This window comes from Falco rusticolus, chromosome 11 (genome assembly GCF_015220075.1).
Source record: "Falco rusticolus isolate bFalRus1 chromosome 11, bFalRus1.pri, whole genome shotgun sequence".
In the NCBI taxonomy this organism is placed as follows: domain Eukaryota; kingdom Metazoa; phylum Chordata; class Aves; order Falconiformes; family Falconidae; genus Falco; species Falco rusticolus.
Window position 1 is genome coordinate 8,223,657 of NC_051197.1, and position 13,367 is coordinate 8,237,023.

At 41.6% G+C, this 13,367-nt stretch overlaps 1 protein-coding gene across 1 annotated transcript in view; it reads right to left on the bottom strand.

Moving 5' to 3' along the window:
- The window catches only part of ELAVL4 (ELAV like RNA binding protein 4), an 83,217-nt gene extending 72,985 nt beyond the window's left edge, over positions 1-10,232 (bottom strand). The window contains exon 1 of the mRNA XM_037404689.1: positions 10,152-10,232. The gene's annotated coding sequence lies outside the window, so the exon portion shown is untranslated. The remainder of the gene's footprint in view (positions 1-10,151) is intronic.
- Positions 10,233-13,367: the final 3,135 nt, after the last annotated feature.

Genomic DNA, 13,367 nt, shown 5'->3' on the forward strand with positions numbered 1-13,367 from the left:
GAACCAGACCACAGACTGAGACACAATGCCAACACTAAATGCACAAGTAACAGCTACACCAAGCAAATCTTCCAGGACTATGCTGGTCTGTACATGGGAAAGCCTAACATATCTGGAAGCACATAAGGCACATGTGGATCCTACCAAAAGGAAAACCCACCAAGGCCTATTTCATGAACTCTACACTAGATGCTCTCTCTTCAGTAAGGGAAGCTTTGATTCTGGACCGTAACTACAAACAGCAGAAGCCTCAAGAAAAAAAAAGATTCTAGTACATCCAATTTATGACTGTTGGGAGAAGCAACAATCACAGCAAAACAGCTACTCTGAAAACCTATCCAGCTACAGGCCATCACCCTGCAGTTTAAGAGTATTTCACTCCATTGCTTGAACATTTATATTCTTCCAGGCAGTCTTCCTGATGTTTTAGAAGGATTCCCCAATGCAACAACAAATGATCTTTCTTTTAATAGTATCACTGGATGCACTGTAACCTGCATCTAGGGACATCCTGCTCTGCTCAGATAAAACTTAATTGTTCTGATATCGAACTATGAAGGAACTTTAAAACTCTCCTAATAAATGAAACAGGCCTCTATTTTTAACATTTTCCATAGCCCCAAAGCCTACAGGAGCACACACACAAAAAATAATCAAAGTAGTATTTCAAAAGAGCATGGATAACCAACGTACACCTAGTGAACAAATAACATGTGACACCACTTAAAGTAAGATATTAGATATTATTTTTTCTGCTGTGGTAGAGGTCCTACTTCTGCAGGTAAAGGAAAACCAGAGATCAGTGATGACGTGAAACATTTTACAAAGAAAAATTCAACTGCTTGCAACAATTGGCAAAATCCCACAGCCTGTCTGTATTGTCTCTTTCCCCAGATTACTTCCTTCAGTTTCTACTACCTGAATGGTCTTTTCTCTTCTGTCAAAAGATCAGGCAGTACAGGTGCACGCCACAATATACCATGGTTTAGCAGTGGAAACTTCAGCTCATTACCTTTTTGATTAATGGCACTATTTAAATTTAAGGCACAATGAAAATCAGTTAATCCCACTAACCTCACTGGTAACTGCAAGATGGTCAACATTGAGGAGGCGGCCAATTAGGCACTATCATCTGTTCAGGAAGACACCCTCTTCAGCTGCTTCGGAGACTATCCCAGGCTGCTGGGTTATGACATGACTATCTCTATTCCTGCCTTTGCCACTTCACAGCTGCCACATGCTAGGGCACAAAACCTTTGATGCTTAGGAGACTCCTACTAGCACGCAACACTCATCAGCTACCCCGACTACACACACCAAGCACCTTGTTTCTCTCTTTCTGTTGGCAACTATCAGGACATCCTAAGTTTAAGACTCTGGCCTTCACCACAAAGAGCCTCCATACACATAGCCTGTGCTCACAACACCACAGTCTACAAAAGTGTCCATGATAAAGACTGCAGCTCTGCACATGCTGACGGATGCAAATTTTCCTCAGGTTAAGAACTCCCTTAATCTCATCACTTGCTATCCATGTGGAAATCAGGGTCAACCTTTTCTTCTGTATCATGATAGTAATTTATTTTTTTAAAAAAAGATCTGTCAAAACTAGATGGTATTGCACAGATTTTGTAAGATTTTAAGTAATGAATGAAGGAAAAAAAGCCACTCCTTGCAAATACAGTTACATCAACTATGCAAACCAAAGTAAGACCAGATACTAAAAATGAATGTTGGAAAAAAAACATTTGAGTGTACACAGCAGTATTTTGCTCCAAATGCTTCCATAAGATCCTGACAGAAATAACTTTAAAAACATTGCCATCAGGCTTAATGAACACTTTATTTAAGAAACCAGAAAAAACTTCTTAATTTCTACACAAGAGACTACTTGTAAGGTTCAGATTAAGATGGACAGGCCAGATGCTCTGGTGTACCCAGCTTGCTCATCAGCACTTTCACATCCTGTCCACAAGCTCAGCCTAACCATTCTGCTAAAGTGTGACGGCTGAGCATCAAAACTGATGGGTTAACAGAAAGCAGACAAAAAAGCACATCGGCTGATGACAGCCTCATACCACAAGGGGATCCCAAATGCGTTGTTCAACACTACATAAGCAACATAACCTGGCAAAATTTCAAACAGGTTTCCAGTAGAATGATCTGCTGAGAACAGTATGAGATTCAGGGAGTAAGCAAGGAGGAAGGCCTGGGGCCATGCCACTGCCAGGTGTGCCCCTGGGTCTTGAGTGTCCAGATCAGTCCCACCTGCAGCTTCCACCACCCCTGGTCCAGGTACTCCATTTAAGCTCAGGGCTGGGCTACAGAGGTAAAAAAAAAAATCCAACCTTTCACTTTGTAAGGAGACCACTTTACCCTTGAGAAAATGGATGGAAAAAGCAGACAATGGACCGCATACGTCCAGCTGTAATCTCTGTAATACCTCTCTGGAGTACAAGGCTGGGATTTTTGACATCATAACCATTTGCAGGGCAAGACTGTTATGTACACTGACATGCACACAGATCCAAAAAGTGTCTGTACTACATGCAGCGTACTAGTACTACAGATGATTCAACTATGTGGTTCCATAAGGGTAGTTGGTGCTGGGTGTTACTAACCCTGCTTCAGTACTCTGTTCAGCGAAGTATTCTCAGTAGCTAGACCATCTGTGTAAAGGGAACAACCTATGCCATCACAGCACACAGAGCCGGGGCTGACCTTCGTATTTCCCTCCACATACCACCAGAGGACAAGAGGAGAGAAGTCTGGAACCAGTTTCTTTCCTTTCTGCTACCAGAAGAAGGTATGTGGGCTGGAAGGCAAGTTTCTCAGCCCTGCAGTCACATTGCCAGCTGCGGCAAATGTGGAGTGGCAAATTCTCTTCCTCCTAAGGTCCCACCGGTGAAGTGGGAAATTTGGCTGTGCTGTTAGTATTAAGATATCACAGGACTGACTTACTGGAAAGAAGAGAGGCTTCACAAATCATGTGAAAGAATAAAATCTCCTGACATTATTCACAGCCAGTGTAAATTACTTGGACTGGAAAGTGCCCAGCATGATATGAAATTGCATTGCAAATATACGGTGTTTGCTGCTTTTGATCTTCTTGCTCCTTCCTCTGTATCACATATCTGCCAAGGGAAGCTACTATACACCTACCTGGTAGACATTCCTGCAGATTCTTTCTACATACCTACACATAGGTCCTAGTCCTCCCTTTTTCTAGGCACACCATTCTTCCAGGATCTGCTCTTCTGGTCAAGAAATACCACATTCCCTCCCAAGAATGGAAAAAAGGCAAAACAAACCACCCAAACCAACTTGCTCAATGCACTACTAACTTCAGAAAATGCTACTTTTGCCTTCTCTACCAATACCTTTTTCATCTGTGATTCCTTGGCCACTTTCATCTACTGTGTTTATTAATTTCATCTGACTACCACCATGTCAAAGCACAATTGCAGAGGACAGTCCTGGTACTGCTGTGAGCTCTGTACTTACATGAGAGCCTAAGAGCTCCAGTGAGCCAAGCACAAACCCCGGTGTGGAGGACCGAGTGAGAGGAAACTCACAAGGAGAAGCATCTGAATGAATAAAGTGGATGTTTTCCTTAGAGCAGTTAAGTTCAGCTACGAGTACATTAACAGAAAGGCTTGTATTGCAAACACCAACAGACAACACACAGCTCAATTCCACCAAAAAGTAAATTGCCTAGATTATAAGATGCTGCCTAGGATGTCAGTAAGTTTGTATACAAAGTGCTTTATCTCTTCTCATCATAGCATGGGTGAAATCTTCTCCCATGTATCAAGGCTTCTAGCAGGAACCCTGTCCCATGGAAACAATGCTTCTCAAAGGTTTTGGCATTCAGTTTTACTGCTGTGCAATTCCCTTCTATCTAAGAGATGAGCTCAAATTAAGGCTCTTCATTGATGTTTGGTTTTGCAAAGCTTGTAATAGTTTAGCAACTTTGAAACTTCCATATTTCTGTCATCCATTCAAGACTTGCCGGTGGGTTAGAAAGCTATTAAGCAAGGAATACATGACCAACAGACAAGCAGGGTAGGATGAGGACTTTTTCCTAGTTTTCTTAAAAAAAAAAAAACCAAACAAAAGCTATTAAAAAACACATCTACTTGAATAAGGAACAAAGATTAAAAACTATTGGCAAGTGACAGACCTGGAAACAGGAGTCCAAGTATCACACCAGCTTTTTATCAAATCTTCTGTAAATGAAGCTTACTAATCTTGGATCTAGAAACAGTAATAACCTCTCTAGCAAAGCCATGGGTGCTTCATACACCTCTGTAGCACAACCTGGACTGGAGCCACCAAACCCTGTTAGCACATCTCGTAAGCAGTGTAGCAGTCACTCTTCTGCAAACCCCAGGAGACTGCACACAAACAGCCACCACGTAACTCATCATATCCCTTAACAAACTGAAGTAGATTAGCTGGGGTATTATTACTTCCGTAAATTGGCATGCATGAGGAGGTGAGATAAGCCTTCTGTAACCTACAGCTAGGTCTACAGCAGAGGGTGGGCTTTAGGATCCTGTGTCTGGTAGCAGAATCTTCCCAGGAAGAGGTTTTGAAATTTTGTGGGCAGTGCACACAGGAGACAGGGAAGTTTTCTTTGCCGCAAGGGTGCCAGACCTTCTCTTTTGATCTAGAAATCTCCTCCAATAAAAAGTATTTCTATTAAACCACAACCATTTTTATATACCTTAGAAAATCTGGGGTTCTTGCATAACCAGTGAGCAACAGTTTAGCCAAAGGTTACTGCAACTAAAGAAACTGATAAGGATGTCAAAATGCATTAACTGGTGTCAAAAAACTTGCTAAAAGAAATCTGTAATTATGCATTTGTAGAAGAAAATCACAAAAGCATACACAGTGAACACACGTGTTGGGAAGGTCAGGAAATCCACTGTTTATATATCACCTATAAGAAAGCATCAGCATATAGGTATTTGTACTATAGCAAGCCAGTGTGCCTAACTGAAACCTGTCTAAAAACAAGGGCAGACAAACTTGCACAGCAGGAAGGTGCAAAGACTTTTTAGCTATACATTGCATGCAAGTATGGAGGATGATGGTTCACATAAAATCAACTGCGTTGGAAATAGTGCATGAAATCCCAGAAGTGACAAAACTACTAGTCAGTGAAGAAAATGAAAGGAGCCAAGTGGAAGAAATCAATCAAGAAGAAAAAGTAAGCTTTTTTTTTTTAATAAAGGCAGGCAAGAGGCCAGATAACATAGAGGGACACACATGGAGGGGAAAAAAACCCAACCAAACAAAAAAAGTATAGCTTTATCTAGAAGTACAGCAAGTGATAAATTTGATGATAAACTAGGAAGCAGGGACAGATTTGCTCCAAACTAAGGAATGACAGCAAGCAGTGAGGGATGCAAACAATTTTTCTTGCACTGGAAAAATAAAACCTCCTAATGCAAATGGATGAGCTGATTAACAAAGCTTGCAGAGACTGTTGTGAAAGACGGGTGAATGGAGAGAACCCGAGGGAGACACTAAGAGCATGTAAACCAAATCAGGGAGCAGCTGACTGCATTCAAAAGGCAGAGGCTACCGGAGCACTCAGAAATAAGAAAACAAGAATATAACCTAGGCTGCATGAAGCACCAGTAAACATACTGAAGTAGATGGCAATAGGAAGCATCTGTTCAACATAATTCTTAAACTGAAGAAGTATCAAGGGTTTTACAAATAATACTATTTTTATTATTAGTTTTTATAATCACAGGAAAGCACCAGAATGCTTATTTTTACTGAAGTCCTACAAAATGCACATAGAAACTTGTTTTTCAGTACTAAAACCCAACTGTTTAAAGGTGGGAAAAATTCTTATTTTATGGAAATCCCAAACCCTGTCTCCCATACATTAACTTGAAATCATTATGGAAACAAAGGCTGCATATTTCCTCTATTGTGAAGATACAGAAGCATGTTACTTTATTTGAAAATAGTTTACTATGTCAATGAAATTGCAGAGGCTTCTGTGCACTTCAGGGATTTCAAACATTGCATCAATTATCTGAATAAGTAATGAAAACACATTATGAACAAAATGGTTCACCAAGCCTGGTTCACAAGTCAATTGTTTTTTGAATCCAGTAACATATTGTAATATTTGACATGTTATTTCTTCTCATGAGAGGTTAGGATTTTTCTGTGGTTCTATGCCATACTCACTGCAAAGAGTTTGGGGAGAAAAAACAAGCTGATAAAAATATAAAAAGCTGCAAGTAGTACAACAGACATTAGATCTTCCACTATAACCCTCTTTCCACACCAAAAAAACCCACTGGAACCGAAACTCTGAAGTCCAGCCAAAGGGGAAATATGAAAATCTCACCAGCAGTTCAGGCTAGTGATAAGCCATTTAATGCTTTAAAATTCAGTCTTTGACAAACTGGCCTAGGTCACAGTAGAACACGAAATGTCTGTTTGTTGAGCTATCGTTTCCAAAGAGTCTCTCTTACTGGCACCTGGAAACAGAGCAAGCATAAGGCTGATTATCATTTCCGTAACCCCCAAGGAAAACTATCATGCAAGACGTCTGAGTAAGAGCAATGCTGTTCGAAGGCAGCATTCATAAACAGAACAAAGACTAAACCAAAGGCTAAACAAGAACATCATAATTAACGACTACAACCAAACTTTTAATTAAGATATGTAAGAAAAATCAAGGAGAGCTAATTAAAAAAACACCAGCGTATAGACTTTCTTAGAAAAATCTGAACTGGTACTGTGAAGTAAACAGGCTAATTGGAAATGACCACAATTATTCTGTCACTGTTACTGAGTTTAGTCATGATTTTTCAGCTTGCTCTTTAGTATTACATCTTGTTTGCACTCCTTTGTTGTTTGAATGTTTGATTCTCCCATGGAAATTCTTCAAAAACTGAGCAAAAGTGAAGAAAATACCACAGAGATTTAACTTTGTATGACAGGCATATTTTGTCATTAGTTTTGAGACACTCTCTTTTCTGCCTAGGACAGTATTATTATTATAGGGCCAGAATTATAATTATACACTCCTCTTATTTGTCCTGAACAAATGCAGTTACTGCAAATGGATCCTGATACATTACTACATCAATAATGCTATACTCCATGTGTTTTTCTTTTATCCAGGCAGCTAGGCCAGTATAAAAATATGGTGCGATTTCACACAGATCTTGCTGTTCGGTATGAACTTCCCTTAAGGCCTAAAAGCAGTTACAGATAATAGGAATCTAACTGGCAATATTTAGGTTTTACTACTTTCCTCTTATATACTACCCTTCCATGAAAATACATCCATTCTCATTACTTTTGCCATTCTTCAAAACTGTTACCGGGCTGATTTGAACAATAAGTTAGTTAATGCTGATAGAAACAAGCAAAGAAAAATGCTGACAGAACCTAAAGTTATTTAAGAACTTATTTGCTACACATCTATTTCCAGAAAATTAACGAAAGTTGCTGACTCCCAGCTGTAAACATCCCAGGTATACCTAGGTGAAATAAAAATGGGCAAGAAAGGAATTCCCACCCACAATCCCAGAATGCAAACAGCAAAATTATTTGCAATCAACAACTTCTGCCTCTCCTCAACAGTGCTGGCATGAAACCCAATGCCCTGTTGAGATACACATCAACTGTTTCAGCTTAGTAAAATCTTAGGAGGAACTATCTTTCATAAAACTATTTCTGCAGCTATGTGGAACCAAAATTCTACTTTTTAAAATACGATCTTACATTTAATACAAATTGACAGGCTTTTAGAAAAGTTCTGTTCTGGTATATCAGTGCACATTAGCCCAATGTAACCCTTGAACTACCTAGGAAGAGTTCGCTGCCCACAGCAATGTTTTTCCTGTGCCCATTTTTAAAATTAGAGGCTGCAGGTCCACCACTGGATTGCTGCCCTGCCTGAATCTTTCAGGCTATTATGGCTGCAGGGTGTCACCTCTTTCTCCTCCACAAAACCAGGGTATCCTGAATCTGTAAAGCAGTCTTATTTTAGCTAATGCCATAGCACACATCTTACTTTAAAGTCATTCATTTTAAACTTTTAAATTTGAGGCATTTCTTTCTTTGTACCATGACAAAAATATATAAAAAGTCCTTCCTGTATAAGGCTAAAAGAAGTTGTGTGTTTCAAAACCCATTTAAAATTTAGAAAAAACCCATACATGCCCATGCCATGTATCTCACTAGCCATGCTGAACTGGAATGGCACAGTAATCTCCATTTCCCCAGATCATTCCCAAGCTTCTCTACTGCCAAAGCTAGACAAACACTTTCTCCCTGGTCTACATTTTTCTGTTCAATAGGTGGAGTAAAGTAAAGGCTTATTTCTGTGCAAAGGCTTCTTCTTCTGCATAACAATAAGCCTCACATTATAATTGATTTTTTTTCCAAATGTCATTTAAATTATTTTGGTATGATTTATCTTTCCTTTTTCCTAAAACATCTCAGAATATTAACAATGAAATAAATGTAGTAATACTCTAACATCTTCAAACATTACCCAATTTAAAAATCTAATTTACTTTTCATCATTTAGGCTTCCTTACTGTTTTGTATGTCACTCAGTGTGGATAGTAAAATTAGACTATGAATTCCATTTTTGCTTTGCATATGCTGCAGGTTCTGCCTCTCAACCGCTAGAACAGCGTTCTTGTTTAAGGTTTCAATACTGTTCTGGACTTTTTAAATTAAAAAACAACAACATGGGAACTGCTTTAATTTTATTAAAATACTCTACTGCTCTCCCTGGTCCTTTTTACAGAAACGACCAGGTGTTGGCACAAACCTAAACCTCCAACGTACCTGTTGAATAGCATTATGTGGCCTTCTATTAATACAGAGAGACAGCAGAAGCCTTAAATGGTGTTGAGGGTGCCATTGTGTACAATGACTTTCCAACCAAGTCAGTGGGAGACCTGCTTTAGAACAGACAGACAAACTGCACAAGTAATGTGATATGAATTATCCTACTCTTTACTTTGCTCAAATTTAAGATGATTTATCACTGTAATCAGCCCTACTTCCAAGTCTCCACAGCCAGTATGTGCCTACAACTCCTATTCAAGATGTGCCATCACACTTAAAAAGCACATTTAGAGACGTATGTATTCTTTTAACACACATGTTCATTGATAACACTTTAGCAATATAATTTTTTAAATTTTATATTATATGGAATAACAAGGAAAGAGAAGTTTCAACTATACCAAAGCTACCCTTCTAGTATCATGGAATACTCAGCATTATCAGCCCACTGCAGGAAAAAAAATGCTACTGGCACAAAACCAGTACTAACTTCCATAGTAAGTATTATGCAATTAAAACTATACTGTCATGGGTAAAAATTTTAATTAAAAACACCTTAATTGCGCTAATCACAGTAAACTAGATTGAGCCTAGAACGCTTACATTCTCCACCACGTATATATACGGAAATAAAGAGAAACCATTTGCACAGTCATTACGCCGGTGAACGTAACCTTCTCTTTCCTGGTTCTTACGCATTTGATGCAATCAAGCCACTAAACCTACTCAGTCATTAGAGGCGGTTAGCCGCGGCGGCCCGGCGCACAGCTGCCCGCCGCTCCCGCCCGCAAGCGGCGAGGCCCCCACCACGCCCCCGCCGCACCGGACTGCGGGGGGGGGGGGGCGAGGGGGATACCGGCCTCTGGCCAGCCCGCCGCGGGGGCTGGCTGCACAACAGCACTCCGGAGCATAGCTTTTCCCTCAAAAAAAAAAAAAAAATTAAGGAAAAAATCCCACTTCTTTAGATGCGGAAGAAACGCAGCCAGGCTGCGCGGGGCCGGCGGGCCGGCCGCCCCCGAGCCCTGCCGGGCAGCACCGCCCGAGGCCCCGCCGGGCCGGCCCGAGGCGCGGCCCCGCTCCGGGCTGGCAGGACCCCGCTCCGGGCAGGCAGGACCCGCAGCCGTTCGACGCCCCGAGGGGGGCTCTTCCCCCGCGCGGCGGGCCCGCCGCCACAACCCCTCCGGGGGGCGCGGGCACTCCCCCGCCCCACCGCCCGCGCCCCGGCAGCCCGCACAGAAAGGGCGGAGGAGGGGGCAGAACACACCAGCACCCCCCTCCCCGCCGCCATCCCGGAAAATTACGTTTTTTCCTCCGTTCCCGCAGCTGCCGGTGCAGCGGGGCCCTCGCTCCCGTGCGCTCACCCTCCGGCAGCACTTTGGGGGCCGGGGCGAGAGAGGGGGGTGGGGGTGGGGAAGGTGTTTCCTCACCGCGCCTCGGACTCGCATCATCTGTCGGGGCGGGAGGGGGGGTAGGGAGGAGCAGCACGCGACGACAGCACGTGGCGGTGGCGGGCACGGGGTCTCCCGCGCAGCCGGGGCGGGGCGCGGCGCAGCGTTACGCGGCGGCGTGAGGTGGTGTCCGAGGCGGGGGGGCCGGGGTGGGCTTTTTACCTCACAGGGGCGCGCCGCGAAACCAGCAGTGACGGGGGCGTTGGTAGGGGTGGGCGTGGGGCAGGTGGGGGGCGGGTCGGTGAGCCCACGGCGGTTGGGGGGTGAGGGTGAGCGCCGGGGCCGGGGTAACATACCCAACCGGTGTGCAGAGCTCTGCTCCCTCCCGGGGCCGCGCAGCATCCAGGTGCCTCACGAGTTGGAAACAAAAATAAATGAAGTGCAACCGGCAGGAAGGGGTTTGCTCTGGTCCTCTGCTTGGAGGTGCTTCCCCTGCTGCCTTTGACCAGGTCCGTGACCCTCGCCGATAAAGATTCACGAAAAATTTTGAGTAGGTTAAAAAGCCTCTGTTTCAATCAATGCTCAAGGAAAAGATAAGATGATGTGACACAAATGTATGATCGTGTGCCACAAATAGAACGTTGTGGGAAGCTTTCCCTTAAACATAAGCTTTGTCCTATATTTTTTGAAACAGTTTATTTCCTTGCTGTGTAGGTCATTCTTAACATTAGGCTAAATTTAGCTGAAGATACACCAAGAGCAAAGACAGGCTGTCTCGAAAAGCTGAATTAGACCCATGGTCTCAACTGCATGGCCTGGTCAGGAGGCTGGGTGCAAAACTATGTTTTCAGGGAGCTTGGTTAAAGGTAACAAAATCTCAGCCATTTAAATAAAATATCTCATGTCTAGAAAATTTGAAGTTTATAGGGTGGTTTGACTGGTATATTCTCATGCTGCAAGCCACGTATACAAATTGCATTAATTTCAAGTGTATTTCTACCACAAAGTGAGGAAAAACTATAGCCCTAACATCTCAGGCCTTTTGAAGATCTGTACCCGAAACTTCAAAACAGTGGTCTAATCTCCACTTCCAGTAAGGATGGCAGAATTTGTACTTGTTTACGCACTTTGATTTTCAGCTCTTTGTGTATAAATTTAGCTGTGGGTGGAGTATCCTGTGCCAGATTTCTCCCTATATGCCATACATACAGAATGACAGAAAGATATACATGATTCTGTGTTAGATCAACAATGAATTACATTTGCTAGCAAATACTGGATCAGAGCCATCTGTTTCAGAAATTAGCATAGCAGCAATTTGTTTGTTTGACTTCATCTGTCTATTAGTTTGGTCAAAATCCTCTTGTTTTAGAGACACACTATCAAGTACAGAAAGGACCTGTGATAGACTCAGTGCAGGCATCCCCTAAAATACGTAAATTATTCTAAAAAGTGGAGATATGAAGTGCAATTGTCAGAAATACAGACAAAGATAAATTACAGAGTTTTGGTTTCTTTTTTTCCTGGGAACAAGTTTGACTTTCTCAGTGCACTCTATTATATTAAAAATCATCTACCCCTGAACAGTATACTGATATTGAAATACTTTTCTCTGAACCAAAGTTGTGTTGCTGTACTTGTAGGTGCGCTGTACCTTTTCTTTGTGTGTATTTTGACAGAATTATGGAAATTCTGACTTATAGCCTCTACAACTTTCTTTTGAAGAGGTATTGATATTCTTAAAATTGAGAAGTCTAGCTCCAAACAACAGTCAAGTAAAGGGCATCAATCCATTAAATGATAAGGTATCACCCCATTAGACAACAGCTTTTCTAAAAGCAGTTCACTTTGTAGCTCTGTATACCTAAAGAAAATTACATCTCTTACACAGCTTTTTTATTGGCAGTATACTGAGTCTGCACTATTCAGTATTTCTACTTAATACTCCAGAAACTTGTATCTGCCATTTTATAGTTCCTACTGGATCTGGTTACAGTGCAAATACTTCTCCACAGGCATAGCAAAAGGTCTACATTGTTGTACAACTAATGATCATTATGTGGCATTTGCTTGATGATACAAGTTTAGATTCAGATGATATTTCTAACTGCCATTTAAAAATATATCAGAAGAGTCATAGGAAAGTCTTCTGTGCTCTTGAGAAGTGTAAAGCCTGATGCTGTTATTCTGAAAAGAGAGTTCTAGGTAGATCTGCTCAAATATGAAGAAATGTGAATGTTTCTTACAACTGAATACTGCTAATGCATGATTTAGATAACGTGCTACACAAAGTAAAAGAATTAGTTCATTTTCATGTTACTTCATATCTTAGTTAAATGACAAAACCAACAAGAACACCTTCTAAAATAAGGACTTACGTTTCTCCTTCAGAAAAACAAGTCGTGTGTTGTAGGCAATGAAAGTGATGTGAAGTCTCTACTCAAAGGACGTGAGTGCTCATTCTACATGTGAACTAGAAAAGCACCTGTGTTGCTTTGTCTATGTGCATCTGTCTCTACCTGAGCATCTGAGCCACATTACTCCTCCCACAATCCGCCCCATTTCTTTGTCTAACCTGAGCAACCAACAACAGGATCTGCAGAAGTTTAGAAACCTGGACTGAATGGAGGGGCGTGATTTGCTAAGGAGAAGTGGCTTACCTAGTTCACCATTAACATCATAACACCTGATGCAGAATTTTGGTTGTATTACTTCATGATGAAACAGCAGGACTAGCTGAAGTCAGATGGTGACAAAATCTGATAGCTTCATTGTGCTATTAGAGCACAATGATGAAATTGCCTATTCAGAATATAGCATTCTGAATCAATATATTGTTAATGCATACCACTGTTTTTAGAATAAATAGCAAATACTGTCAGAAGGAAATACGTATTTTAAGCAATGGAAAGAGATTATAAGTGCTTTTCCAAGGTAAGTGTAGAAAGCCATTACAAAGCTTATCTTTGCAACTGACCTATAAAAGCTATAAACACATCAAAGGCTTTGAGGACATCAGATACGAACTTTTAATTCTTCACACAGTCAAAACTCCCATGAAGCCAGCATCCCAGGATCACAACTCCAAGTATGCTCAGTAATACTAATGGAACTCAGGCTTACATAGGC